Source organism: Megalopta genalis, chromosome 8 (assembly GCF_051020955.1).
Source record: "Megalopta genalis isolate 19385.01 chromosome 8, iyMegGena1_principal, whole genome shotgun sequence".
Taxonomy (NCBI): Eukaryota; Metazoa; Arthropoda; class Insecta; order Hymenoptera; family Halictidae; genus Megalopta; species Megalopta genalis.
Genome location: NC_135020.1, coordinates 12187253 through 12214816, shown reverse-complemented (window position 1 = coordinate 12214816; position 27564 = coordinate 12187253). Strand labels below are relative to the sequence as shown.

General features: G+C 41.0%; 2 protein-coding genes across 4 annotated transcripts in view; one reads left to right on the top strand and one right to left on the bottom strand.

Annotated features, from left to right (window-relative positions):
- LOC117227775 (uncharacterized) overlaps positions 1-25430 on the bottom strand; it is a 48940-nt gene extending 23510 nt beyond the window's left edge. For both annotated transcript variants that reach the window (XM_076524100.1, XM_076524101.1), the window contains exon 1: positions 24721-25430. The gene's annotated coding sequence lies outside the window, so the exon portion shown is untranslated. The remainder of the gene's footprint in view (positions 1-24720) is intronic.
- The window catches only part of DAAM (disheveled-associated activator of morphogenesis-like protein), a 151120-nt gene that overhangs the window by 10224 nt on the left and 113332 nt on the right, over positions 1-27564 (top strand). The window lies entirely within an intron of this gene.

The window sequence follows — 27564 nt, the reverse complement described above, 5'->3', positions numbered from 1 at the left end:
TTTTAATATTTGAGTATTTGAGTATTTGCATATTTGAACATTTGAACATTTGGATATTTGAATATTGAAATGTCATACGAGGTTTATTGTTACATTACATATGATAAACTTACAAAAAAATTGCAAAATATTAAATATATAAACATTATAAGTTAATATAAGTCAATTACGTGTACAATAAACTCTCCCCAATTTTCCTTCAGCTTGTAAACAAAAAAATGGACAATTTGGGAAGATGATATGCTGGCTGTGCAAGTTGTATGACTCATCCTCTATAATATTCCTCTATAACTTAATATAAATAATTTGAAATTTTCATACCTAGCTGTTCGAGTTTAACGACATTTTCTAGAATTTTTGTAGAAACGGAACGGAAGCAGACGATCGTAACAGCCGCAGCGCCGTGGTAATTAATTATTGTGCGGTCTAAATACTACGACGGTGGTAACGAGCTATTGAATGATCGACCTCAAACTTGCGGTGTGCGGATCGATCAGTTTCATGGCTATAAAGCAACCGCCAGCCGTCGAAGCTTGCTCAAGTTCAGGCGTATTGTTTTTCGGAGGAATTCCCGATACTTGACGACTCCGCGTGGCTTTCTAAATATGCGTGGTAACTTATTGAGCAATGAGAATGTGAAAATCCTGGCGAGAATTTAACCTTTTCACCGAGCGTGAATCGCTGATCTTCAATCGCTCGCTCTCGTTCGCGAAAAATAGCTGAAGATTAATAACAGAAGATTAATAACACACGCTTATCCTGTGTAAACGACGTCGTTAAAACGTACAGCAAAACACTAGACAATTGAAAAATCCTAGAATTAGTCGATTCTTTCGTTACATCTTGACGAAACAAATCTTATCGTAGAATTTTAATTATCGCTGCTCGAACAGTCATCTTCAGATTCGATTAAATTTACGGTAATCTAAAGTGACTGTGAACGTCTACTGTCAGAGTGAACAATGATATAAATCATTGATATAATAAAAAAACGTAAGTCGTATGTATTAACAATATATATTGACATAAAAAACAACGATGTGAAATAAAGCTTAATATATGTATATGAAAACATGTTTTCGAAATTGGGTTGTTACTCAATTCCTTAATTAGTCTCATAGTTGCCATTGGATATTTCTATGTTTATAGTTTAACGTCAAAAAGTGCTGATACATTGTGGTATTCTTCATCAGTTGTAATTTACGAATATAAAAAGAGTTCATTGTTTCGTTTCATCTTACTGTTTATCGTTTTATATGTACCGTAAATTCTCCCTAATTTTCCTTCAGCTTGGAAACAAAAATGGACAATTTGGACAATCAATGGACAATCAAATGGACAATCAACAACTATAAAAACGAACAGCAAAGCTCAAATAATCGTATCTTCTCTTCCCAAAGTGCCAATTTTTTTTACCCAACCTGAGCGCGAATTAGGGAGAGATTACTGTATTTCTAGTAAATATCGTAGTAATAAATGAGTAACAAATTCAGCAACAAAATAGCATATTTTATTAATCGTATAAAAAGAATATTCTCAGCAAAATGCTAACAAACTTCGTCTAACATCCGTTTCATCGTATTCGAAACAACAGTGCCGTCCACAAAGTACAAATAAAAATAGAAATGTAAAAGCAGAAATTCTCCCTAAAAGACGCTCAGCGATCGATAACCATAAAAACGAACCACAAGGTGATTTTCGAATAATCGTATCCCCTCTCCCCAAATCGTCCATTTTTGTTTGCAAGCTGAGGGTCAATTGTAGAGAATTTACTGTATTTTCCTTTAATTTATATTGGTAACTATGAAGAAACTAATATCAAAAGTAACTCTCCTCAAATTGTCCATTTTTGTTTCCAAGCTGAGGAACAATTGTAGAGAATTTACTGTACTCCGAAACGAGATCCGCGAAACAGAAAAGTAAAAATTGAAAGCTGCACGCTGCAGGAGGATCTTCGAATAATCGATATACGAATAATCGTATCTGCTCTTCCCAAATTGTCCATCTTTGCTCTCAATCTGAGCGTCAATTAGGGAGACAGTACTATAAAAATAAAAATAGAAATGTAAAAGCAGAAATTCTCCCTAATTTACGCTCAGCGATCGACAACCATAAAAACGAACCACAAGGTGATTTTCGAATAATCGTATCCCCTCTCCCCAAATCGTCCATATTTGTTTGGAAGCTGAGGGTCAATTGTAGAGAATTTACTGTATTTTCCTTTAATTTATATTGGTAACTATGAAGAAAGAAATATCAAAAGTAACTCTTCTCAAATTGTCCATTTTTGTTTCCAAGCTGAGGAACAATTGTAGAGAATTTACTGTATTTTCTTTTAATTTATTTAAAATTTCCATTTTTGTGCGCAATCTGAGCGCGAATTAGAGAGAAATTATTATACAAGACTCGAACAATCGTATCTCCTCTTCCCAAATCGTCCATTATTGTGCGCAATCTGAGCGCGAATTAGAGAGAAATTATTATACAAGGCTCGAACAAACGTGTCTCCTCTTCCCAAATCGTCCATTTTTGTTTGGAAGCTGTGGGACAATTGTAAAGAATTTACTATATTTTCCCTTAATTTATATTGGTAACTATGAAGAAACTAATATCAAAAGTAACTCTCCTCAAATTGTCCATTTTTGTTTCCAAGCTGAGGAACAATTGTAGAGAATTTACTGTATTTTCCCTTAATTTATATTGGTAACTATGAAGAAACTAATATCAAAAGTAACTCTCCTCAAATTGTCCATTTTTGTTTCCAAGCTGAGTCATAAAATCGATTGCTGCACGCTGCAGGGAGATGTTCGCTCGCCGTACCCTGCGCTACCAAAAGGGTTAAATTCCGCTTAGGTTCCGCTATCGGCGATGATCGATGAAGTTCCCAGAACGATCGAAGTTCACCGACTTCTGTTCCGTCCTATGCAGAATCCGTGCTACGTGGACTCGCTTCTAACCCAAATGATAAACAGCGCATTGCGAGGGGGCCCGCTGACATTTGAAAATGTCAGTGACTACCTACACGTAGTTCTACACGTAGGCTCGTGCCCGTTGCCATTGTGTCGGTGGATCGGCGTCGACAATGCCAGAAGGACACCATTGTCCCAGCAGTCCGTTTACTCGGGCGCACGAGTCTTTCGATCGCTCCGCGAGTCTGATTTGTTGTTCGCCGGGAGACGAGCGACACGAGCGAAACTTGGACACGGGACTGGCTATTAGGCTGGGACCGATCCAGGGGCACCGGAAACGGTGTAGCAATCCTACTTACGGACGCCGAAGCAGGTTCCAAGCGTCCGTTTTATAGGTCAACGGTCATAATTAATCAGAATAACGCCGGAGCGCGATCGTTACGAATTTGAACGTTTCGTTTTCTTTCGCACCGCGCGGCATCGGACGCGGCGGCGTTGCGAAAATTATAACGCAGAAGCCAGCCGAAAGTGTACCGAACTTTCGTCGGTTTTATTCTCGCCCGAAATCGGGACAATTATGAAGAATTTTGTCTTCGGACGAATCCGAAGAATTTGATACGCGTTGAGAAATGTAGCGATGGAGATCTCTGACTATCGTTTAGAGGACGTGGAATAACAATTCATCGACTACAAGTTTACACAATTTTTTAAATAGTAAAACTTTCAATAATAACGATGTAGCCTCGAATCGCGCACTCGATCGGAGTTTTTTTTCACTGATAAGGGCCAGAAGTTTTACGAGCGCCGAATCACGAAGTTACCGGAAAGATGGCGAAAGGTCATCGAACGGAATGGCAAATATTTGACCGATTAAAGTTCGTTTCTTGTGTAGAAAATATTGAGTTTTATTTCACATTGAAACACCGAAATTACTTTCCCGCCAACCCGGTATAATGGCCAGAACTTTTTCGAGGGTAATAATGTCTTGAAAGGAAAAGAACAATTATATTTATCGCGCGCCTTTGAAGACGAGGGAGTAGCATATTATTACGAATTTTAAAAAAATGGCTCACGCGTAACGGGTTTTTACTAGAAGTCTCAATTAAATGCAAGACTCGTCGAGGTTACGGCAATGATAAAGATTAACAACGAAAAATTCTTCAATTCCTGGTTCGAGGAATTCAAGAATTTTTATTTATATATATAAATAAATAAAAATTCTTATTATATATGTATAATAGAAGAGGAGATATGATATTATATATATAATAAGCATTTTTATATTATATAAATTTATATTATATAAATAAATAAAAATTTTGGAATTCCTCGATCCAGGAATTGAAGAATTTTTCGCTGTTAATCTTAATTATTGCTGTAACCTCGACGAGTCTTGCTTTTAATTTTTATATTTTGCATTTATATATCTATACAACATAAATAGATTATATAGATTAATATATATATATATATATGTATAATATAAGTAGATATATACAGAATATATATATATATATATATATATATATAATATCATATCTCCTCTTCTATTATACATATATAATAAGAATTTTTATTTTTATAAGTAGATATATAAAGAATATATATATATATATATATATATATATATATATATATATATATATATATAATATAAGTAGATATATAAAGAATATATATATATAAATTGAATTAATCGGATGTAAGTTGAACGAAGACTGGTCCAATCGGTCTAACATCGTCGTTCGGCGGCGTGTAATTTCGGTGTCGGAAAATTACGGAACAATTCCGAGGCGCATGTCGGTGTAATCGCAACGACGAATAGCACCCTCGTTTATAGTAATTGCGACAAGGCAAATTTAGTCCCGCAATGAAGATAAATCCGGCTGCGAACGCGTGAAACATTTTTCCGCGTCTTGGCTGGCGGATTTTATCAGCGCCGTAAATTACGAACGCTTTTGCCGCTGCCGATGCGCACACAAGATTTCCATGTTGTCCGATGTCCGGCGGGCCGTTCGACTTCCAGAAATGCTTCCTTTTATTGAACAATTAACATCCGTCGGCTCGAAATCGCCGGAGCCGGCTCCGTCGCGTGAACGCGTCCTGGAGAAAGTCCTTGTCGCTGAAGTGTGCTCGATATCAAACGCAATTTCCATTTCGCTCGCTTATTGCTTCTCTTCGAGGCTCCTCGAGGCTCCTCGAGTTTCTTCGAGGCTTCTGGAACGTTTCTTGCTCGCCGATACCTGCTTTCCGGCGATCGTTCCCGAGATTAACGGACTCGATTAACATTTATAATTTACCGGCGGAGGAGCTCGTATCAGTCCTCGATTGATGCTCGCGTCCGCAAGTCGTTCCGCCGTGCGCAACCGAGCTGTCAAAACTTACCTGTTGCTCGACTCGAAATTGGATCAAGTCCTCTAACACTGCTGCGAAAGCGAGGGACACGATTTTGAGGTCACTCAGCGAGCTTTAGCGAGTGCGCGAATCCAGTTAGCAATGGAAACGATTAACATTGAAAAATTTGACGCGTGCGTGGTACGAATGAATAGATAAAATAGTTTATTACGTTCGTTCGTGTTGAAATTAAAGGAGGAAATACATTTTTATTTCGATATTTTTTATTTTCGATTGTCTTAATACGATTTTGTTTGCCATAAGCATTCACAGTATAGTCGCAATAATTATCGAACAATTACTTAAAGAAAATCCTGTTATAATTATAGATTTTACAAAAATAAAATGTAGAAATGTAAACATGTAGAAGGGAATGTAGTAATACGTACTCGAATGCTTCAACTTTCTCTGTTTTATGCATTTGAATACACCATAAATTGTAATACAATACACTATAATATAGTGATGCAAAAGTGATATAAAAATAGTGATGCAATAGTGATATAAAATGTCCTGCAATTATATCTTAGATATTTAGAAACTAGGATAAGGAAACAATTTGTCCCACCAACTGAGATATAGTAAATTCTCCCTAATTTTCCTTCAGTTTCTAAACAAAAATGAACGATTTAGGAACAGAAGATACGATTATTCAAGTCTTGCACCTTGCATCTCGTTTTTATAATTGCTCACAATAGGCAACTATAAAAATGAGCCAGGAGGCTCGAATAATCGTATCTTCTCTTTCCAAATCGTCCATCTTTGTTTACAAGCTGAAGGAAAATTGGGGAGAATCTACTGTAAATCAGTTCTGTTTAACACTGTCCACCATGCTGGTCGAAATGATCAGTTTCACATCTTTGATTTTGAAATCGTTGGAATTGGAGAGACATTTTCGTGGAAAATTATTGAATACGCTCTTTGAGTCGAGAGTACATTCTGTTAACAATGGCGAAATGTTTGAGTAAATTCTGTTTTGTTATTCTTGGAAAGTATTACACGTCAATCAATTTCAGTGCTTGGGAGGTTTGCCGTTTATTATTCGACGAATTTATACTTCGTGTTGTTAGAAAACGCCAAACTACCGCAGAAAGTGTATCAAATATTTAAGATCGGGTTGATTAAGTATAGCACAATTGTTTCAGGAAACAGATCAAAGTAAAAGAAATAGAACACTCGTTGAAACAGTGCAAATGAACGAAACACACTAATATACCTCAACACTAGTATCCGAAATATTTTAGTTAATAATTAACAGCAACTTGCAAAGAATGAAACCCTGTTTCACAGCACCGATCAATGAAACAATTTTAAACGTGCCTAAATAATCTGGCAAATTATTGAGAACGTAACTAATAAACTGCGGATCCTTATACCAAATAAAAGTTGTCTGTATCCGGTGCAAAGGTCACTTAACAATTTCTTGCGTTCTTTAATAATTTTAACAGGTCGAACATAATATATTAACATCGTAAATTCATTCGGTCTTTCCATTATTTCAAACTGCAGTCGCTCATTTTTATCATAAAACGCGCGGTCCAGGGAAAGCGTGGGTATTACTACGGACGCCCCAAATACTGCGGTATTTTACAAAAGTAATAAAATCTAACATTTTATAGCGTGCAATCTTCTGAAAATGAATCTCATAATTTTTTACACGTTTAATATTGATAATTTACGAGACGCAATGCATTTATTGACTTTTGATATTCGGAAGCTTATAAAAACGTCGAGTCTTATGAAATATTCGTAACGGCGGCTGTGAACGCCGATTCGGAAGGCATTTATATTTTGGTTATTAAGAAAGAGAAAAAGGTTGATCAAGAAAAAAAAGAACATCCAGAATGCGCTCGTTAACACGTCGACTGTCGCTATTCTTCGGCCATGCCCGTGTAATTCGCGTCGTAAAGCATTTGTAACACATTCTCGGCATGCAAGAAAATCGAAGAAATAATTACATTCGACCAGTTCTAACGTTTCTGTTCCAATTGAGCCTTAACCGAGTTACCTCGAAGTCGTGAATTTTTTGGGAGTTCCGATTTGACAGCCAGAATTCAACAGCGTTAACGGAATTTAACGCGCAAGGTGTCGAGGAGCAAAGACAAGGCCGGCGAGAGCCTCCCGGTCTTTTCCATTCTCGTTTTTTTTTTCATTTCTTCACGTGGACGCCGAGGGCAGTGTTCCCAGGTTTTAATGTAACTTTCAGCGCACGGTAGCTGATGGAAAGAGGGAATTACGGTGGCGATACCGTGGAGAAGTATACACGGTCCGCGGCGCGCTTATTATGATTTTTACTGGTCTTTACGATCGCGCAGTCGAACGCGCTATCAAACGCATACCTAACTGTACTTCGAATTGGACACACGCGTGCTGCAATAGCGTGGCGTGGTATTGAATGCTTCGCCGCCGTACCGAGATGCCGGTTGCATCCTGCGTGCAGCTGTGGGCCGTGCACGAAATTTATTGTTGTTTTTAATCGATCCTCGGTCGACCCAATTTCCCTTCCCCACGCGCCCGGCATCTTATTTCGCATGAGAACGACGCGTGGGGAAGGGAAATTGGGTCGACCGAGGATCGATTAAAAACAACAACTAACCCGACGACGATTCGACGGCGGATCTTCGTGCGAAATAAAAATTTTCTTGTTCGCTACTTAAGAAGCAGAAGCGACGTGAAAATACATACATATATATATATATTCGATTATTCAAGTCTTGCACCTTGCATCTCGTTTTTATAATTGCTCACAATAGGCAACTATAAAAATGAGCCAGGAGGCTCGAATAATCATATCTTCTAAGGAAAATTGGGGAGAATCTACTGTAAATCAGTTCTGTTTAACACTGTCCACCATGCTGGTCGAAATGATCAGTTTCACATCTTTGATTTTGAAATCGTTGGAATTGGAGAGACATTTTCGTGGAAAATTATTGAATATATATATATATTCGTCCTTTGAATAATGTAACCGTTTGCACTCGAAGCCATTTTAACTGTAAAAATTAATTAATTCTTCTGACTCACGGTATTTCCATTTTACACGACAAAGTGCATTTTATGGACACGAAATTTAGTCTTGCGACTTATGCAACGATTAGACTTTTAACAATATCTTTTTTACATCTACACTGTTATAATATAAAAATTATCTCGTGATGTGACAATTCTAATGGTGCCTCGGAGTCACCATTCGAGTGCAAAGGGTTAGTAAATTAAGAAGAATGGAAAAATATTTCTACGTTCTTCCAACGTTTATTTACTTGATGCTTCATCTAGTCAATTTTAGACTAAATTCGCAAAATCAGTGGTCTACTGATCCTCGTTGTACAATGTACAGTAATGTCTCCCTTACTGACGCTCAGATTCTGCATAAAAATGGACGATTTGGGAAGAAGAAACACGATTATTCGAGTCTTGCAGCTCGTTTTTATAATCGTTGACAATTCGTGACTATAAAAATAAACCGCAAAGCTTGAATAATTGTATCTCCTCTTCCTAAATTGTCCATTTTTCTGTGCAATCTCAGCGTCAATAAGGGAGACATTACTGTATAAGCTACTAAAGTCACCTGAACGAACCAATTGCTGAATTTATTACAAGTTTCGAATCCTTCGATTACGAAAGCTTGTATTATAAGCTTTAAATTACAGTTCAATAACAGTTCTTAGAGATTTCTCCAGAGGTGTCCGAAATTTTTTCGATAGCAACAAGAACTACAGAAGACTTTCAAGAGCCGCTAGAAGTCTAATACGAGAGACAGTAGTCTACTGATCCTAGTTTTACAATGTATAAGCTCCTAAAGTGACCTGAACGAAGCAATTGGTGAATTTATTCCAAGCCTCGAATCCTTCGATTACAAAAGCTTCAATTATAAGCTTCAAATTACAGTTCAATAACAGTTCTTAGAGATTTCTCCAGAGGTGTCCGAAATTTTTTCGATAGCAACAAGAACTACAGAAGACTTTCAAGAGCCGCTAGAAGTCTAATACGAGAGACAGTAGTCTACTGATTGTAGTTTTACAATGTATAAGCTCCTAAAGTGACCTGAACGAATCAATTGGTGAATTGATTCCAAGTCTCGAATCCTTCGATTACAAAAGCTTCAATTATAAGCTTCAAATTACAGTTCAATAACAGTTCTTAGAGATTTCTCCAGAGGTGTCCGAAATTTTTTCGATAGCAACAAGAACTACAGAAGACGTTCAAGAGCTGCTAAAAGTCTAATACGAGGGACAGGGGACCTCAGGGTGTATAAGTCAACGGCCATTAAAGGGGAGTGAGAAATAGTTGCCAAAGGGGTTTTAGATGGGTGACTGAAGATACCTAAGGGGCGAAAATGGCAGATGGGGGTGGCCGAGAGAGACGGAAGAGGGTGGCTGCGAATGGACAGAGGGGTGGCAACTGAATAGTTGAGGATGTTCCGGGAATGCTTAGGTGTCCGTGCGTGGCTACGGAGATTAGGGGAGGGTCATCGGTGGTAGTTCGAGGGAGCTAAATAAGAACGACGGTGGATGGAAGAAGAGAGACGAGGGTGAATAATCAAAGACAGTTCAAAGGGTGGGAGGACAATAGTCGAAGATGGCTGGGGGATGCTGGGCTAGCCGGAGACGAGCAAAGAGTTTTGGGTGGTCAAAATCTTTCAGGGGATTTCTCAGAGCGGGGGATTCATCGATCGGAGGCTAGACCGAGAACGGTGACATTGCCTGCAGTGGCTTCATTTATGTTCAACGAGAAAAGGCGAATTGCTCTTTCACTGTTCTGCACAGGGTCTAGTATTAATTACTAGGGTAAGTGTGGGTATTACTGCGGTTTCTTGATGAAGGCGAACTTTAACGGAGAAAATAAGACCTTTTACGCCAATAAATTAACAACTTGAGCTGTACCTATTATTGTTTAACTTGAATATTTATTTTTCTCAAAATATTGTATTTTTATAATATATTGTATTCTCATAATATATTAAAAAGGGTAATAAAAAGGGTAAATATGCCATACGTGTGCACATATTACTGCGAATTAAATACTGCAAACGTTTCGATTACTGTGTGTCAAGGTTGACATAACCCATTTTCTTTTAAATGTACACACACAGTTACACAATTCCTCGGATCAAGATATTCTCACTGTAGCAAATTAGCTATAGGTATCCAACGATCAGCGTGTCGCACCAGCTCATCGAGAACTGCGCTGTATAGGTTAAGGTACGCAGTTCGGTAAAGTATCGCAGTAATATACACACATGCAAAAAAACTATGCGCCAGATACCGTGTTAGTAAATAATATTTGAGGATAGATGATAGCGACAGTGTATGTCGACTTTTTATCAAAGTAAAGATTACTTTATCTAGAAATAACGCTAAATTGAAGAGTTTATTATTAAATACTAAAATATAAATGCCTTTCTAATCAGCGTTTATAGCTGCCGTTACGAATATTTCATAAGACTCGACGTTTTTATAAGCTTCCGAATATCAAAAGTCAATAAATGCATTGCGTCTCGTAAATTATCAATATTAAACGTGTAAAAAATTATGAGATTCATTTTCAGAAGATTACACGCTATAAAATGTTAGATTTTATTACTTTTGTAAAATACCGCAGTATTTGGGGCGTCCGTAGTAATACCCACGCTTTCCCTGGACCGCGCGTTTTATGATAAAAATGAGCGACTGCAGTTTGAAATAATGGAAAGACCGAATAAATTTACGATGTTAATATATTATGTTCGACCTGTTAAAATTATTAAAGAACGCAAGAAATTGTTAACTAACCTTTACACCGGATACAGACAATTTTTATTTGGTATAAGGATCCGCAGTTTAATAATTACGTTCTCAATAATTTGCCAGATTATTTAGGCACGTTTAAAATTGTTTCATTCATCGGTGCTGTGAAACAGGGTTTCATTCTTTGCAAGTTGCTGTTAATTATTAACTAAAATATTTCGGATACTAGTGTTGAGGTATATTAGTGTGTTCCGTTCATTTGCACTGTTTCAACGAGTGTTCTATTTCTTTTACTTTGATCTGTTTCCTGAAACAATTGTGCTATACTTAATCAACTCGATCTTAAATATTTGATACACTTTCTGCGGTAGCTTGGCGTTTTCTAACAACACGAAGTATAAATTCGTCGAATAATAAACGGCAAACCTCCCAAGCACTGAAATTGATTGACGTGTAATACTTTCCAAGAATAACAAGACAGAATTTACTCAAACATTTCGCCATTGTTAACAGAATGTACTCTCGACTCAAAGAGCGTATTCAATAATTTTCCACGAAAATGTCTCTCCAATTCCAACGATTTCAAAATCAAAGATGTGAAATTGATCATTTCGACCAGCATGGTGGACAGTGTTAAACAAAACCGATTTACAGTAAATCCTCCCTAATTTCCCTTCAGCTTGTAAACAAAAATGTACAATTTGGAAAGAGAAGATACTATCATTCGAGCCTCGCACCTCATTCTTACAACTGTTGGCAATCGGCAACTATAAAAATGTCCCGCGAACTGTCCATCTTTATTTACCAGCCGTATGAAAATTAGGCAGAATTTACTGCACCTCCGAAAATTCGCCGACCAAGCAATGAGCACCGCTGTCCGAAACAAAAGGATCCAGACAAAGAGCGTCGCGGCGTCAGCGACAAGGGCGCGAACATTATTACCCGTTTCCGATGACTCTGACGTCACTCCCCCCCAAGGTTCATCGAAGTTTAAGGGCCAGCAATGAAACAATAGCACGCACGGCGTGCACCGGGGCCTCCGGAAAAGAGCAGTCTCGAAGGAAGGATACGCGGCAGCAGATAAATAGGAAGAGCAAGACGATGGAAAAGGGAACATGTGGGGGCATGTGGACGGTCTGGAGACGTTTTCTCATGGGTAGCCAACGAAACGTCCACGGGACACCCTATGCAAAGGCGTTCTCTAAATATTTAGGGTAGCCGTTGCGCGTAACACGTGTTTCCTCTCGTAAGCGTGTCGCATCGAGGATGTCTTTATTGTTAATACAGCTCCCCGATGTATACACAGTGTTCCAGAATGCTAGACGCAGCAGCAGCCTGCGCGGCGGTTCACGTTTCCGTCAGCGTTACTTTATTCCCCCCTCCCCCAATCCCGCGCCCCGCGCATCGCTTTGATGTTCCCGTAATCGTCGAAACAATCATTGTACCCCGTTGTCCCGATGTTACAGTCATCGACGCTTACGCTCGTCCATATTCGTCGGCCGGGAGAACGGAAGCTTTCGTCATATTCCCCTCGACTTAACGTCGCGTTACACGTACGGCCGGGCTCGTTCGCGTTGTTATGGTTCGCATAAACGAATTACCGCGACCACTGTTAAGGGAACAATGCGGTCGTGTAACAATACGATCATTGGTAAGCGACCGTGGCTGCCGACAGCGAAAGCCTCGGGCGTTTCCTTCCCGAAACGGACGTAGCGATTTTCACTGGCTGAAATTCGTTGCGCAATCGATTTCATATTGACCAGCTTGCGCGACGAGATCGAAATCGCGTTCGTGGTTCATCGAGCGTACTTACAATTCGTTTCGAAAATTTCGTTCACGTTCTCGCGGACCAATAGAATCGTAGTCGACTTCAAGTATCCTGGACGGTTGCGAGGTTGATTTACGATATTATTGAACACTGTTGAAAATTTTGGTCATTGTCGGAGGAGTTGGGGGACTTTCTATATCGTTTTTAGACACGAATAAATTATTTATAAATTATACATTTGAAATATCGATTTTGATAGGGAACTGATCAATTTTCTGGTATTTTTTAAAAATATGAGATCCTTTTGACGAAGTGAGGGCTCGGGGAAGTCGAGAAATGTTGTAGCATTACTATAATATCAAAGAAATATGTATAATAATCTAATTATAATAGTATATTATATTAATAGTATATTAATAATATAATAGTCTAATATTCCCCAAAAAATACTCGCTTGAAATTATAAACCTTAAGATACAGTTGATCACATCTCTTTTAAGATAGAATAACTTCATTCAAATTACATCAAAACATGTGAAAAGATACTTGCACAAATAATAATTGTGTGGGACAACAAAAGGATAAACAAAATCATTGAAGAGATTTTCAGCATGCATTATAAGTTGCCGAGATATGAAAAGCGCATTCTACAAATTTTCATTATGTCCTCAAATTATAATAAAAGGTGATTCTTGATCCATTTGTTGTCGTTCCAGTTAGTTGTAATTTTTGCAAAACAATTTTTCTACAATATCTAGCAAACTAGCTCTTCTATCGGCACAAAAAGATTCAAACCGTTCGGCACGATTTCAGAAAAGTTATTGCATTTTACAAGGCGATTGTCGATTACGGCTGTATATCTATGTATACACAGAGTGTCCCAAAAATGTCTCGCAAACCTGAAATGGGAGGTTCCTGAGGTGATTCGAAGAAACTTTTTCCTTAGCGAAAGTTCAATCCGCGGCTTCGTTTACGAGTTATTAACGAAAAACACTGACCAATCGGAGAGCGAGTGCTCCGCCCTTGCGGCCAATGTCGCGTCGCGGCGACCGTCTAACGCAGCGACAGTGGTCGCGAGGGCGGGGCGCCAGCCTCGCGCAATCTCTCATTGATCAGTGTTTTTCGTTAATAACTCGTAAACCAAGCGGCGGATTGCATTTTCGCAAAGGAAAAAGTTACTTCAAACGACATCAGGAACCTCTTTCCAGATTGCGAGACACTTTTAGGACACCTTGTATAATTGTTCGAACCGACCAAAAGTTTGAAAGCATCCTATAAATTGACGGAAACAAAGACCGCCGATTATTCTATGAATTTCTTGAACAAACACTCCGACCGAAGAATGATCCGAACGAAAGGTCATCGATGACCAACAGAACAGGACGTTTAGCGTGCCAAAGATAGAACAAACTTTGGCGCGGCGGTAGGAGGCGGGAGGCGGCGGTTTCAATTGCGGCGCAACAAAAAGATGTAGATTACACGATCAAATACGGCGCATCCTGTACAATGCCGTCAGTCGACGAGCGCTTCCGGATTCCTTTCATTATCCGGCCCGATATCTGCGCATCGAGCACCCGCGGAGAGGCAATCGCGATCCACGAACGCCCTGTGGAGACGCGGAATCGCGGCGGTCATTAACAACGGCCGCTATTCAGGTCTAATTAAGACGGCGGCGGGATCGTTAATAATCCGCGCGATAGGCCGAAGATTCTCCGGCGGATCCAGCGACGTCGTAACTCTTCCGCAGCCGACGGTCCAACGGCCCCGCGAATCACAAGGCCCCGAAGGCTCGCCGCGCGACCGGTAGGCCTTGGTTTCATTCTAATTTCCGGATGATACGTCGTTTAAGGTCGGAGATAGCTGCCGCTCGGGGCTCTCCCTGCCTACCCCGCTATTCATCATCGCGGCTCCAATTAAACCGCCTCTAGCTCGCGGTCGTTCACTCGTTAAGGCTGCTTTAAGAGGATTTTCGAGCGAGCCGCACTCGCCGCGGTATCATTACTTTCTGCTCCACTCTATATTACGCCGATTGTCCATTCCGGGATTACGTCCTCGGCGCTCGATGCCCGGAGCCGGAGCCCTTCGCCTTTGTGTTCGCGTTTGGTCTGTGGGAACCGCCTGTCGTCCTACGCCGTCCATCTTGCAATTGCAAAATGAAGATACCCGGGAGCAAGACGATGACACCGAGTTTCTAAGGATCGCGGTCGCGTCTTTGAGACATTCTCGGCGACCGCGAGATATCGGCGAAGCGTAACATTGACTGCTATCGGGTTGGCAGGAAAGTAATTTCGGTATTTCAGTGTGAAATAAAACTCATTTCTTTTTATATAAGAAATGAACTTTAATCGGTCAAATATTTTCCATTCTGTTCGATGGTCTTTTGCCATCTTTCTGGTAACTTCGTGATTCCGTGCTCGTAAAACTTCTGGTTCTTATTAGTAAAAAACTCGATCAAGTGCGATTCGAGGCTATCGTTGTTATTGAAATTTTTACCATTTGAAAAGTTTTGTGATCTTCGAAATGAATGATAATCCGATAGTGCAAGGTCGGAGCTATATGGAGAATGCGACATCACTTCCCAATTAAGCTCCAATAATTTTGTACGTATTGCTAAAGATGTATGAGGCCTTGCATTGTCGTGGAACACGAGTCCTTTGCGATTTGCCAGTTCTGGCCTTTTCACTTTGATCGCTTCCTCCAATTTCATAAGTTGTCGGCAGTAAACATCCGAGTTGATCGTTTGGTTGCTTGGAAGCAGCTCAAAATACGCAACACCTTTTTAGTCCCACCAAATTCACAGCGTGATCTTTTTCCGATGCAATTCGGCTTTCGATATGGTTTGTGCTAGCTCATCACGCTTGGACCATGACCTTTTACGATTAATGTTATTGTAAACGATCCATTTTTCATCACCAGGGATAATTCGTTTCAAAAAAGGATCGATTGCATTACGTTTAAAATGCGTATCGCAAATACCGATTCGTTGTGTTAAGTGCATTTCTTTCGATTCACGCGGAATCCAAACATCGAGCTTCTTAACAAGTCCAAGATATCTTATGTGATATTCGATTGTTGCGCGCGATGCATTTAACCTTTTTGCAATCTCTCGTACAATTATACGACGATTCGATTCAATTATGGCTTTGATTTTGTCATCGTCAACTTCGGAAGGTCGACCAGTACGTTGGTCATCTTTAAGTGAAAAATCTTCGGAACGAAATTTTTTTAACCAATTCTGACACGTGCATTCTGTTAAGCAATCGACGCCACAAACTTCATATATCTCTTTGCGAGCCTCGGCCGCTTTCTTGCCTTTATGAAAATAAGAAAGTAAAATATGTCGGAAATGTTCGTTTTTGCACTCCGTGTTAAAATTGACAGCAAACTATCAGTTGTAAACGAAACTACACGGTATTTGTTTCTATAGTAACCCAAACGTGTCAACTACCAAATCTGAAGAGAAAAAGATTACAACCTTAACCAAAAAGAATGACAATGCGAACATAAAGCTATCTATTGATGCAAACCGAAATTACTTTATTGCCAACCCAATATAAACTCAGATTATAGAAAAATGTGTCTTGCAACGCGATCAGTAAGGAAACAAACATCTATCGGTATCTAGAAACACAATAGTAACAATAAAAATTCTTCTATGTTATATTCTACGAACATGATAGTCCAAATGTTCTTTTGAGCACTGCGAAACGCAGTGTTTCGTATTTGTTTCTATAGTAACCCAAACGTGTCAACTACCAAATCAGAAGACAAAAAGATCACAACCTTAACGAAAGAATAACAATGCAAAGCTATCTATTTGTGCAAACCGAAATTACTTTCTTGCCAAACCCAATAGAATAGTTGTATCGTCAGAAATAAGCATCGATCATGCGGAAGAACGAAATCGGATGCGGAGGCAAGGTTCGCTAATGCAAGGACTCGCCGAGGGGGCTTTTACAGCTGTCACAGGATCGTCAACCGTAGTGCTCGCGTTGAAATTCATAGCGATACTAAACGCAGCGTGCCGCCGATAATAGCAGCGGTTTTACATCATGCGAACAGCCTTGGCGCGGTTCCATCCGACGTGCTTTCCCCGATTTGATCGTCGATGGATGTCCTCGCGTAGGGTCGGAATAATAAATCCGGGCGTGTAATATCGTCGGAGGAGAACGAGGCTTTCAGAATGCGGTCGATCGAGGTGCAGACGACGCGACGACACCGCACAGGCTTCCTTTATTCGTGGCCGAAGGAGCCAGGACGAGTCAATAACTATCGGCCGATAAACCGGTGCCTTCTAATCAACGTCCGGCCGGCCATTCGTTAGCGAAACTACGCGATAAAATCGATAGGCCTGCATCCCGACAAGAGTGGAGGAACAGGGAGAGAGAGAGGAGAGAGAGAAAGAGAGAACGCCATGTGGGCTATCGGGCACAGCTGTCAGCTCCCTGCGCGAGTATATCGCGCGCGCCCTTAAGCCCCGTTCACAACGCTCCTGTGCTCGCTCACCATTATCCCATTATCGCGGCGAACCTTGTCCTGGAGGCGGCGGTGTGAAATTCTATCCTTATTGATGAATATTCAACGAACGCGATACCGTCATGTTACACCGGGTGTTTCGCAAAATACGATCCGACGGGTTGCATAAATGGCAGCGATCTCGGCCGGGACACGTGACGGTTTTGCCACGATCGCTTTCTTTTCTTGGACGGTCGCTTCTTGTTTCTCCAGCGCGGCGAGAGGTAAGAAAACTGCAGCTCGAATTTGGAAAAAATAACATGAGTTATGATGCTCGCCGCGATCAATCATTCCGACTTGTACTCGTTATCCAAGCCCGCCAGAGAGGTTTGCAGACTGTTTCCGAAAGAAGACATCCGAAGGCGTAATAGCTGTCCGGTTTACTCCTATGTTGCAAGTCTGTTGTATTACGGGTAGGGCGGACGGCTGCTATTGCATCGATATTATACGGTTTCTTCATTTTTGCTTAACGCTTCGACGGCCGGTGTCACGTACGCGTGACTTGGCAAAAATTTTTTTTATATAGAAATAATTATTATAGTTATATTATTATGTTATTAACTATTATAATATGATTATTATACACTATATTAATATGATTATTATACACTATTATATAGTGCAATTATGATATACCTTATTAGCAATGTAAACAGGATAAATTTGGTTAACAATGTAATTATAATTATATTATATTACGAATATTATACATAATATTATAATATATTATATAATATATTATAATATTATAATATTACATATAATATATTATAGTATTATAATATTACATATATAATATATTATAATATTATAATATTACATATAATATATTATAATATTACGTATAATATTCGTAATATAATATAATTATAATTACATTGTTAACCAAATTTATCCTGTTTACATTGTTAATAAGGGATATCATAATTGCACTATTGAAACAATGTATTATAATTACACTATTAATACTTTGACCGCCGCGACACCAACACGTGGCTGGTAACTTCTTCACCAGTCAATTATAATTCCTTAATCTTATTCAGATTCGCAAGAGGTAAAAGAATGTTGGAAAAGTAATGTACGTCGCATACATTTTCTGTGCAGTTTTTACATATTTCACCGAATAAAATACCTTATAATGTTACAAAATGACACGGTAAATAAAATCGACTTGAAAGATTCTGCAAACGCAAATGTTAAACAGTTCACGCTTCCACTTTGTATCTGAAAATTGTTGTAGACGCAAAGGAAATGATCGTAAGGAAATGATTATATAAATTTGTTACCTCAAGCATACATTTTAATAAAAATAAGCAAACAGTCTAAATTAATCCAGCCCAATTATTCTTACAAAAGGGACACGTATGAATCGTTTTCAGCACTTTTAGAAAAAGCAGAACTATTAAAAAAGGAAGACAGTCTTTTATCTCGAATCTTCTTCCTTTCTCTAATCAACATTTATTTCACTTTCCACTTCGAACACTGTTGGAGTCGAACATAACTAACTAGTAGCTGATTCCCCCCCGCCCCCTTCGGGGGACTGTGTCACAGCGTGGACTGTGCCGCGAAGCGTTCCGAGTTTCCGTGTTATTGGATCAGAACTTCGGAGCATCTCGTGTGTGCGATAATCCCATGATTCATTCGAGTCGTATATCGATCGACAGCCCATCGGAAACTCGCGTGCCACCGGTTTCGCCGTTGTGGACGCGCCAGTAGGATGGACCCGGTGCACAATGGCTGAAGTGTTCTCTTTTTGAGTGAGTCAGGAGGCCCGGACGGCGACGTCTGCCAAAATATTGTACGTATGCTCGCGCACCGCTCGCAGCTTTCAGGGAGGCGAGACAATGACGTCATTCAGTGGAAAGGGACGATAAGGAGAGACCGGAGGCGGCCCGGAGGAGGTGGGACGTTAAAGTCCCGATTCGTGGCAGAGCCCGTGGCCAAAGAGACCAAAACGGTCCCGGCCGCGCTCCTCGATAAACAAGAATTCATCCTCCGGCGTGGAAACAGAAACACCTGGAAAGAATTTGAAATTTCGTTAGCTAGCGCGCACGTTATAAGGTCCCGCTTCTCTGGCGGAGTCTGATAAAAATTTCGACGGGCAATCGAGGCTAATGGAGGCGTTATATTAATACCGCCGTCGCGCTTCACACATTTCCGAAGGTTGTTCAACCTTCTGTCAGCCCGTGAGTCATCAAAGTGCTCGACTGATAACTTTCCTCCGATAGTTATTTTCTAAAAGTATTACTCATAGCCCCGGTGCCGTTGACCCTGCATCCCGGAGGCCGAAGGTCGTCCACGCCCTACGGTTTAGCTTACAATTAGTCCGCGTCACAGGCTCGGGAGACTAAACACGTAGAGAACGCTTCGGAAAATGATACTTCAACAACATCTTCCGCACAGCCGAGCCAGCCGTTGGAGAGTAATTTGTCTGACAGACGCTGATTGGTGTCGCTTGGCCAAAAAGAAAGAAGAAGAAACGTTAGGTTATCGGACCGAGTTAAAAAAAAAGTGGGCTTTTTCCGGAGATAATTGGGCCGGTGACATCGGACGACGCGAAGAGAGACGTTCAGCTTTTCGAGTAACCCTCGTTATACATTTTAGAACGTACATTGCAAGAATTCGACGATTATCGATCGTGCGAAAACAATTCGGAGATTTGCTGGAAGCTTCTGTGCTGTTACTTCCGTCTATGTTTGTGCGAGAAAATGTTGATTCTGTAATAAATTGAACATCGGAGTCTTGAACATAATGCTGCAATTTGACCGAATAGTACGGTAATGTCTCCCTAATTGACGCTCAGATTGTGCACAGAAATGGGCAATTTGGGAGACGAGATAAGATTATTCAAAAATTGACGATTATGCAAAAATGGACAATTTTGGGGAGAAGAGATTCGATTATTCGAGCCTTGCGGTTCGATTTTATAGTTACAAATTGTCAACAACTATAAGAATGAGCTGCAAGGCTCGAATAATCGCATCTCTTCTCCCCAAATTATGCGTTTTTGTGGACAATCTGAGAGTCAATTAGGGAGACTTTACTGTATTAGGTTGGAGCATATGAAATGTCCCATTTTCGTTATGCTTTTGTTTTTGGCATAACTTCGTTTATAGTCGTACCGTTCATTGCCAGAGTCACGTTTCAACAAAGAAGATTTTCTCAAAAGTGTTCCCTTTTGTTATTTGTTTTAAATTTCGTGAGGACATGAATTCAACCGATATTCGTGTGTGTGTAATTTTTTAGATGAGTATAAACTTGGTAATGATGCTGCAAAAGCTGCGCGCAATACAGACCAGACGTTCGGGGAGAATACTGTTAACGATCGAAAAGTTCAGCGTTGATTTGAAAATTTTCGGTCCAGTGATTTTTCTCTAAAAAATGAACCGCGTGGAAGACCCAAAACGTCTGTGAAAAATGATGCTCCGAAAGCATCGGTGGAAACGAATGTGACCGGAGTAATTCGCTACTCGTTCCTTCGAACCGAGGAGACAATTACAGCCGAAATGTACTGCCGATACATCGATGAAACGCACGAAAAATTGAAAATTATACGCCCATCGCTTGTTAATCGGCGTGGCCCAATACTTCTCCGCGACAACGCTCGGCCGCACACGTCGTACAAAACCATTGCGAGATTAAATGAATTAAAACATGAAATCTTGCAGCAGCCAGCTTATTCGCCGGATCTTCCGCCAACCGACTTTCATTTCTTTAACCCGAGAAAGATAACCTACGTCGCAGAGGCGCCTGCGAAGACTGTTGATTTTTGTTAATTTTTCATAGAGGTCTAGTGATTTAAGTTTAAAATTACTTAAAATATAAAAAAATATAATATAAATGCATTTTATTTTTACAATAATGCCAAACCTTTAAAATGACTAGATTAACTTAAATAAATATCCATTGTTAGTATAAAATTGACGCCTTAGAAAAGCATGCGCCTCTGAAGCGTATGGTTATCTTATACGTACGTTGTCATATGGTTATCTTTCTAGGGTTAAACATTTAGAACAGTTTTTACGGGCTAAATAGTATGAAAATGAAGACAGTCTGAAAAATTCCATATCAGAGTTTATCGATTCTAAAGATCAGAATTTCTTTAAGACCGGCATCTGTGCACTAAAATCTCGTTGGGTAAAGTGTATCCAAGCAAATGGTGCATATTTTGATTACATAAACAGCTTTTGAAAAAAGATACACGGTTTTATATATTCACTTGAAAATCCGACATTTCATACGCACCAACCTCTCTCTAATAATAATAAATTGACCATCAAAATTATATATATATAACCTAATAATAAATTGAACATCAAAATCAAACATAATACAGCAATTTGACCGGATAGCTGCAGGCACGGTTTTCAAAGAGCCTCTGCGCGCGCCAGCTCCGTTCCTCCTCTTCCGAGCGAGACACGGAAAGTACACTAGTCCCGGCTAATCTTTTCAACAAACATGGCCGGGTGTCGAAAGAACGTGTGCAGACCTCTCGAGACGAAACAATGACTGCCGTGGACACGGAATCAATAACAAAGGCGCTTGACATCTCGAGTTCCACTCCGGCGATACGCCGTCGCTCTGCCACAACACCAATTGTTTCCCTAATTCTCACCTGTTTCCGACACCCTGCCACGATTTCTCTTCGGGAAAACTTGCAGACGCGGAGTCGTAAAGTGCCCCCCTCCCCCCGGCCCCGATATCCGGCCTATTCCCTGAAAACCGTCTTTCCTTTGTTTCATCGAGCACGACGCCCGCTTCTTCCCCATCGGCTTCTTCCTCGCCCCCGGAATCCCGACTGAACTTTCTCGGAAAGGTTGAACGCGTCCCTTTTATGGGACGTTCATTTGGCCGCGCTGCCACTTCAGCGGACCAACCGGCAACCCTTGTTAGGAGAAACCGGCATCAAGGACAAACCGCTGGTCTCGCCTCTTACTTCGCTCAGCCTTGGATCAAGATATCACTACCTCAAGAAAATCGCTACCAAGTGACGAAAATTATTGCCGGATTCGTGTGCCTGCGAGAATGATTCCCGAAGCTCCGCGATTCTTTCTCTGAGGCTGCACGCCGACGCGTTTATGGGACACTTACGGCGAACTAAAATAAAGGATGCATCACCCTGGGATGATGCATCCATTTTCGCTTTACGCGAGTTGACTTTTGTTTATTGATAAAATGTACGTCTTGCGACATGATCAACAAGAAAGCAAACATATTTCAGTATCTGGAAACGCAAGAGTAGCGATAAAAATTTTTCCATGTTATATTTTAGGAACTCATGACCGGCCAAGAGTTCGTTAGGGCACTGCGAAACGAAGTGTTTCGTATTTGTTTCTACAGGGTGTCCCGAAAATGTCTCGCAATCCGGAAATGGGAGGTTCCTGAGGTCATTTGAAACAAGTTTTTCCTTTGCGAAAATCTTCTCCGAGGCTTCGTTTACGAGTTATTAACGAAAAACAGTGACCAATGAGAGGCGAGCTCGACTGGCACGCGGCGGCCCAGCCAACGAGTGCACGGAGCCCAGTTCCGCTCATTGGCTCGGCCGTCTCGCGCCAAATGATCTCGTCTCTAATTGGTCACCGTTTTCCGTTAATAACTTGTAAACGAAGTCGCGGATTGCATTTTCGCTAAGGAAAAAGTTGCTTCGAATGACCTCAGGAATCCCGTACTTTCGGATTGCAAGACATTTTTGGGACACCCTGTATAGTAACCTAAACGTATCAACTACCAAAGCCGAAGACAAAAACATTATAACCTTGACAAAAGAATAACGATGCAAGCGTAACGCTATCTATTGGTGCAAACCGAAATTACTTTATTGCCAACCCAATATAAACTCGGTCCATAGAAAAATATACGTCTTGCGACATGATCGATAAGGAAGCAAACATCTTTCAGTATCTGGAAACACAAAAGTAGCAATAAGAATTTTTCTATGTTATATTCTAAGAACTCATGATCGACCAAGAGTTCTTTAGGGCACTGCGAAACACAGAAACCTAATGATGGAAGTTGCATAGACTGGACTCATGCATGCAACGCGTAACGTTCGTTGAAATTACATTTCCCTTTATAAAGGCTGCAAAGCAGAATTAGAACGAAAACAATGAAGACTCGATGCATTCACCATTTCACAAGGAAAACCGAACCCGTCGGGATCAATGAACCCGGTCACTTTCTACCGGTGTTCAATTATCCCGTTGAACTCCTGTCTTTGTAACATTGTGATCATTTATTAATAACTTTTCATTTTCATGCTCGTTTCTCAGTCGCGATTAGCATCGCAAAGCGCCCAGGGCAATTAGTTGCAACGCACTTATTCAACAAAGCGTTTCCACGGTAGCCGCAATCGAACCGGTGAAACTCTCGATTTGAATTTAGTTACGCCTTTCATTAAATCCGGTGGGCGAAAGTGTCGGAAGCTTTCAGAGCGTGTTCTTCGTTTAGGCGATCGCTTCTAATCGACTGGTATAGCAATTAAAGAAGAATATTCTGCGTGTGTGTGGACTTGGTTTACGAGTTGTATCTCTCTTGAGTCGATTTTTAAAAAGCGCTTATAAAATTGCGAGGAAACATTTAGAACGGAATAATTTTGTTGCAATTAGGCCAAGCGAAATTAATTCTTCTAATGCCCCTAAATGCTTAGATCGCCTGACCGAATTATAAGAAAGTTAATGCGTCCTAAATGATGGGCGATCAGTTTTGTGCGCGACTGTACGTTATCGTGACTCGAATATTAACGCTTTGACTGCCGCGTCACCCACATATATGGGTTACAGAATAATTTAAAAATTCATTTTCACGCTAATCTATTCTAATTTCTCGATTCTATCGAGATTCGCAATTCGCAATTTTAGCAATGCCGACAAAAGAAAGTAATCGATGTCATATAACTTCGCTTTGCAATTTTAATTAAATCCAATCAAATACAATAATTATACGAAACTCTTGATGTTTTCGGCACAGCCGTTATAGTGTTAATAACAAACCCGCTGGAAATTCCCAGAAACAATGACTAGGCGCTTGCGTAACGCTCCGTCAGGTTTTGAAAAGACGTCGCTGAATATTTCAGTCCTGAAGTCATCGATTTTTCCTGTTCTCAATTACACAGGCATCCCGATGCACATCCTTAAGCATTCGCGGCTCGCGAAAATTTTTCCGAAGCAGTGAAACGTGCGCGCGATGGAATGTCGTTTTTTCCTTTTCCATTTCGCATCCGTTGATGGAATAGATTCGTGAATTCGCTATCTGGAAATTTGTCGCGAAAATCAGATAACCGCGCGCGATGCACCCTTTGAGTACGATTTGACTTGAAGCTCAACGGGAATCGACTGGAGGAAATAAAAGGTGTAAAGTAGGTTTGCGTGATACGGCAAGAACGTGATGAAGTAAGAGCCAAACTTTTTACCTTCTAAATTGGAGCACATCCCCGTGGATCGAAAGGCGTCTGGCCGAGCCGAGTCACTGTCCCGTTCGTCGACGAAATCACGACCGTCACGGCTCCTGTCCCTAATTGCCGTCAATTGCTGGCAATTGTCGAGCTGACCCTCCTGTGACCGGCTGCAATTTGCAGCTAGGTCGCGCGTCATCGCCGCTCGTCGCGCAAAATAGTTGTGCACGCGCTGTGGTTTTACGCTCTTTCTCGCTCACTCTCTCTCTCTCTCTCTCTCTCTCTCTCTCTCGCTCTCTCGTTCTTTCGGGGGCGCTCTCTCTCTTGTTCTCTCCTCTCTAGCTCTCTCTCTTTCGTTCTCTCCTCTCCAACTCTCTCTTTCGTTCTCTCCTCTCGCACTCGTTCTTTCGCTCTCTCTTTCGTTCTCATCTCTCGTGCACGGTCTCTCGCTCTCTCTTCCTCTCTCTCGTTCTCTCTCACTCTCTCTCGTTCCCTCCTCTCGCGCTCTCTCTCTCCCTCTCTCTCTCTCGTCCTCTCCTCTCTCGCTCTCTTTATTTTGTTCTCTCCTCTCGCGCTCACTCTCTCGCTCTCTTTCTTTTGTTCTCTCCTCTCGCGCTTTCTCTCTCGTTCTCTCCTCTCTCGCGCTATCACTCTTGTTCCATCCTCTCGCGCGCGCTCTCTCTCTCTCTCATTCTTTCCTCTCGCGCTTTCTCTCTCGTTCTCTCCTCTCTCGCTCTCTTTCTTTCGTTCTCTCCTCTCTCGCTCTCTTTCTTTCGTTCTCTCCTCTCTCGCTCTCTTTCTTTCGTTCTCTCCTCTCTCGCTCTCTTTCTTTCGTTCTCTCCTCTCGCGTTCACTCTCTCGTTCTCTCGCTCTCTTGCTCTTTCTTTCGCTCTCGCGCTCTCTCTCCTTCTTTCTCTCCTCTCTCGCTCTCTTTCTTTCTCTTTCTCTCTCTCTCTCTCTCTCTCTCTCTCTCTCTTCTCGTCTCTCCGTCGCGCCTTCTCGTTCTCTCAGCTCGCATATAATTACCGTCGCGACCGTTCGCGTGCGAGCGCGCACGCTTTGTAATAAACTTCGGCGGTTTCCTTTCGCCGCAACGCGGCCACCAGCGAAACGCGCGGATCGAAACTGTTGGAAAACATTGCAATTTGTGCGTTCCTCCGCGCAATTTGTCGATCGACGGGCTCCGGGAATGTCTGATTGCATATTTGCAAAGAAAGGAATAATTCAACAAGGCGATTGACAATTTCAAGACTCGTTTGCAGAATGTGGGCCGCGAATATGCTATACGCTCCGACAATAATAACAACGGAGTTATGCAACCGTTGCGTCGCATTCAAAAATACAGTCTACTTCGACGGAGTCTTCTCGATGCTACCGAAAGAATATAATTCCTGCGCATCTGTTTATCGTTAACGAAACGGCGCGAATAATTTCGGTTCGATATCGTTTCACTTGCGAAGATAGAAATGTTACAAATTTGTCGTATCGTATCACGTTTGACGAGCAAGAGTCAAGTTCGAAGTACAGTAATGTCTCTCTAATTGACGCCCAGATTTCTATAGTTATAAATTGACCACAATTATAAAAACGGCTCGAATAATCGTATCTCCTCTTCCCAAATTATCGAATTTAGTAGACAATCTGAGCGTCAGTAAGGGAGACATTTCCTACAGTTATAGTAATGTCTCCCTTACTGACGCTCAGATTGTCCACAAAATTGGATAATTTGGGAAGAGGAGATACGATTATTCGAGCCTTGCAGCACGTTTTTATAGTTGTTGACAATTCGTGACTATAAAAATGTGTCGCAAGGATCGAGTAATCGTCTCTCTTCTCCCTAAATTGTCCATTTTTGTGGACGATCTGAGCGTCAATTAGAGAGACATTACTGTACAAGCGAACTACAGTAATGTCTCCCTTACTGACGCTTAAATTGTCCACTAAAATGGATAATTTGGTAAGAGGAAATACGATTATTCGAGCCTTAAATAATTGTGGACAATTTATAACTATAAAAATAAATCGCAATGCTCGAATAATCGTACCTCCTCTTCCCAAATTATCCATTTTTGTGAACAATCTGAGCGTCAGTAAGGGAGACATTACGCTAAGCACGTTTTCACTACAAATAACAATCGTGAACGTCGACAAAAACACAACATCTTCGGTGTAATCATGCTAAAAACATTGGGCTCCGCGGCAGATCCTTCGGATCTACGGAACAAATGACGGATGTCTCTCTGCAGAGTGTCCCAAAAATGTCTCGTAATCTGGAAATGGCGGGTTCCTCAGATCACTTGAAGCAACTTCTTCCTTTACAAAAATGTTCTTCGAGGCACCGTAATGTCTCCCTTACTGACGCTCAGATTGTCCACAAAATTGGATAATTTGGGAAGAGGAGATACGATTATTCGAGCCGTTTTATAATTGTGGACAATTTATAACTATAAAAATAAACCAAGCAAGGGTCGAATAATCGTATCTCCTCTTCCTGTATTGTCCACTTTTTCTCTTCCTACAGTTACAGTAGAGAAAGGAAGCTGCACGGATTTCTAATAAAACATTATAAAAGTACGCGAGGCGTACGCGGACGCCTTCGGGCAGAATGCATGAAAAATCCTGGTTGATGAGCCTCGATACCGCGTCTGGCGAACCCGGCCTTAATAAGCCGTGAAACAATCCTAATTACGCTATTTCCAGGGACAAGAACGGGGCTGGCGCACGGGGTACGATGACGCATTAAATTAGCATTCCATTTCCGGCGGTACACCGTAACTCGCCCTCCAGCGTCGTCAGCCATTCAGGCTATTCGAGGTTTTGTACACAATTGTGAACACAGGCTCTGCATATTTATTATTATTT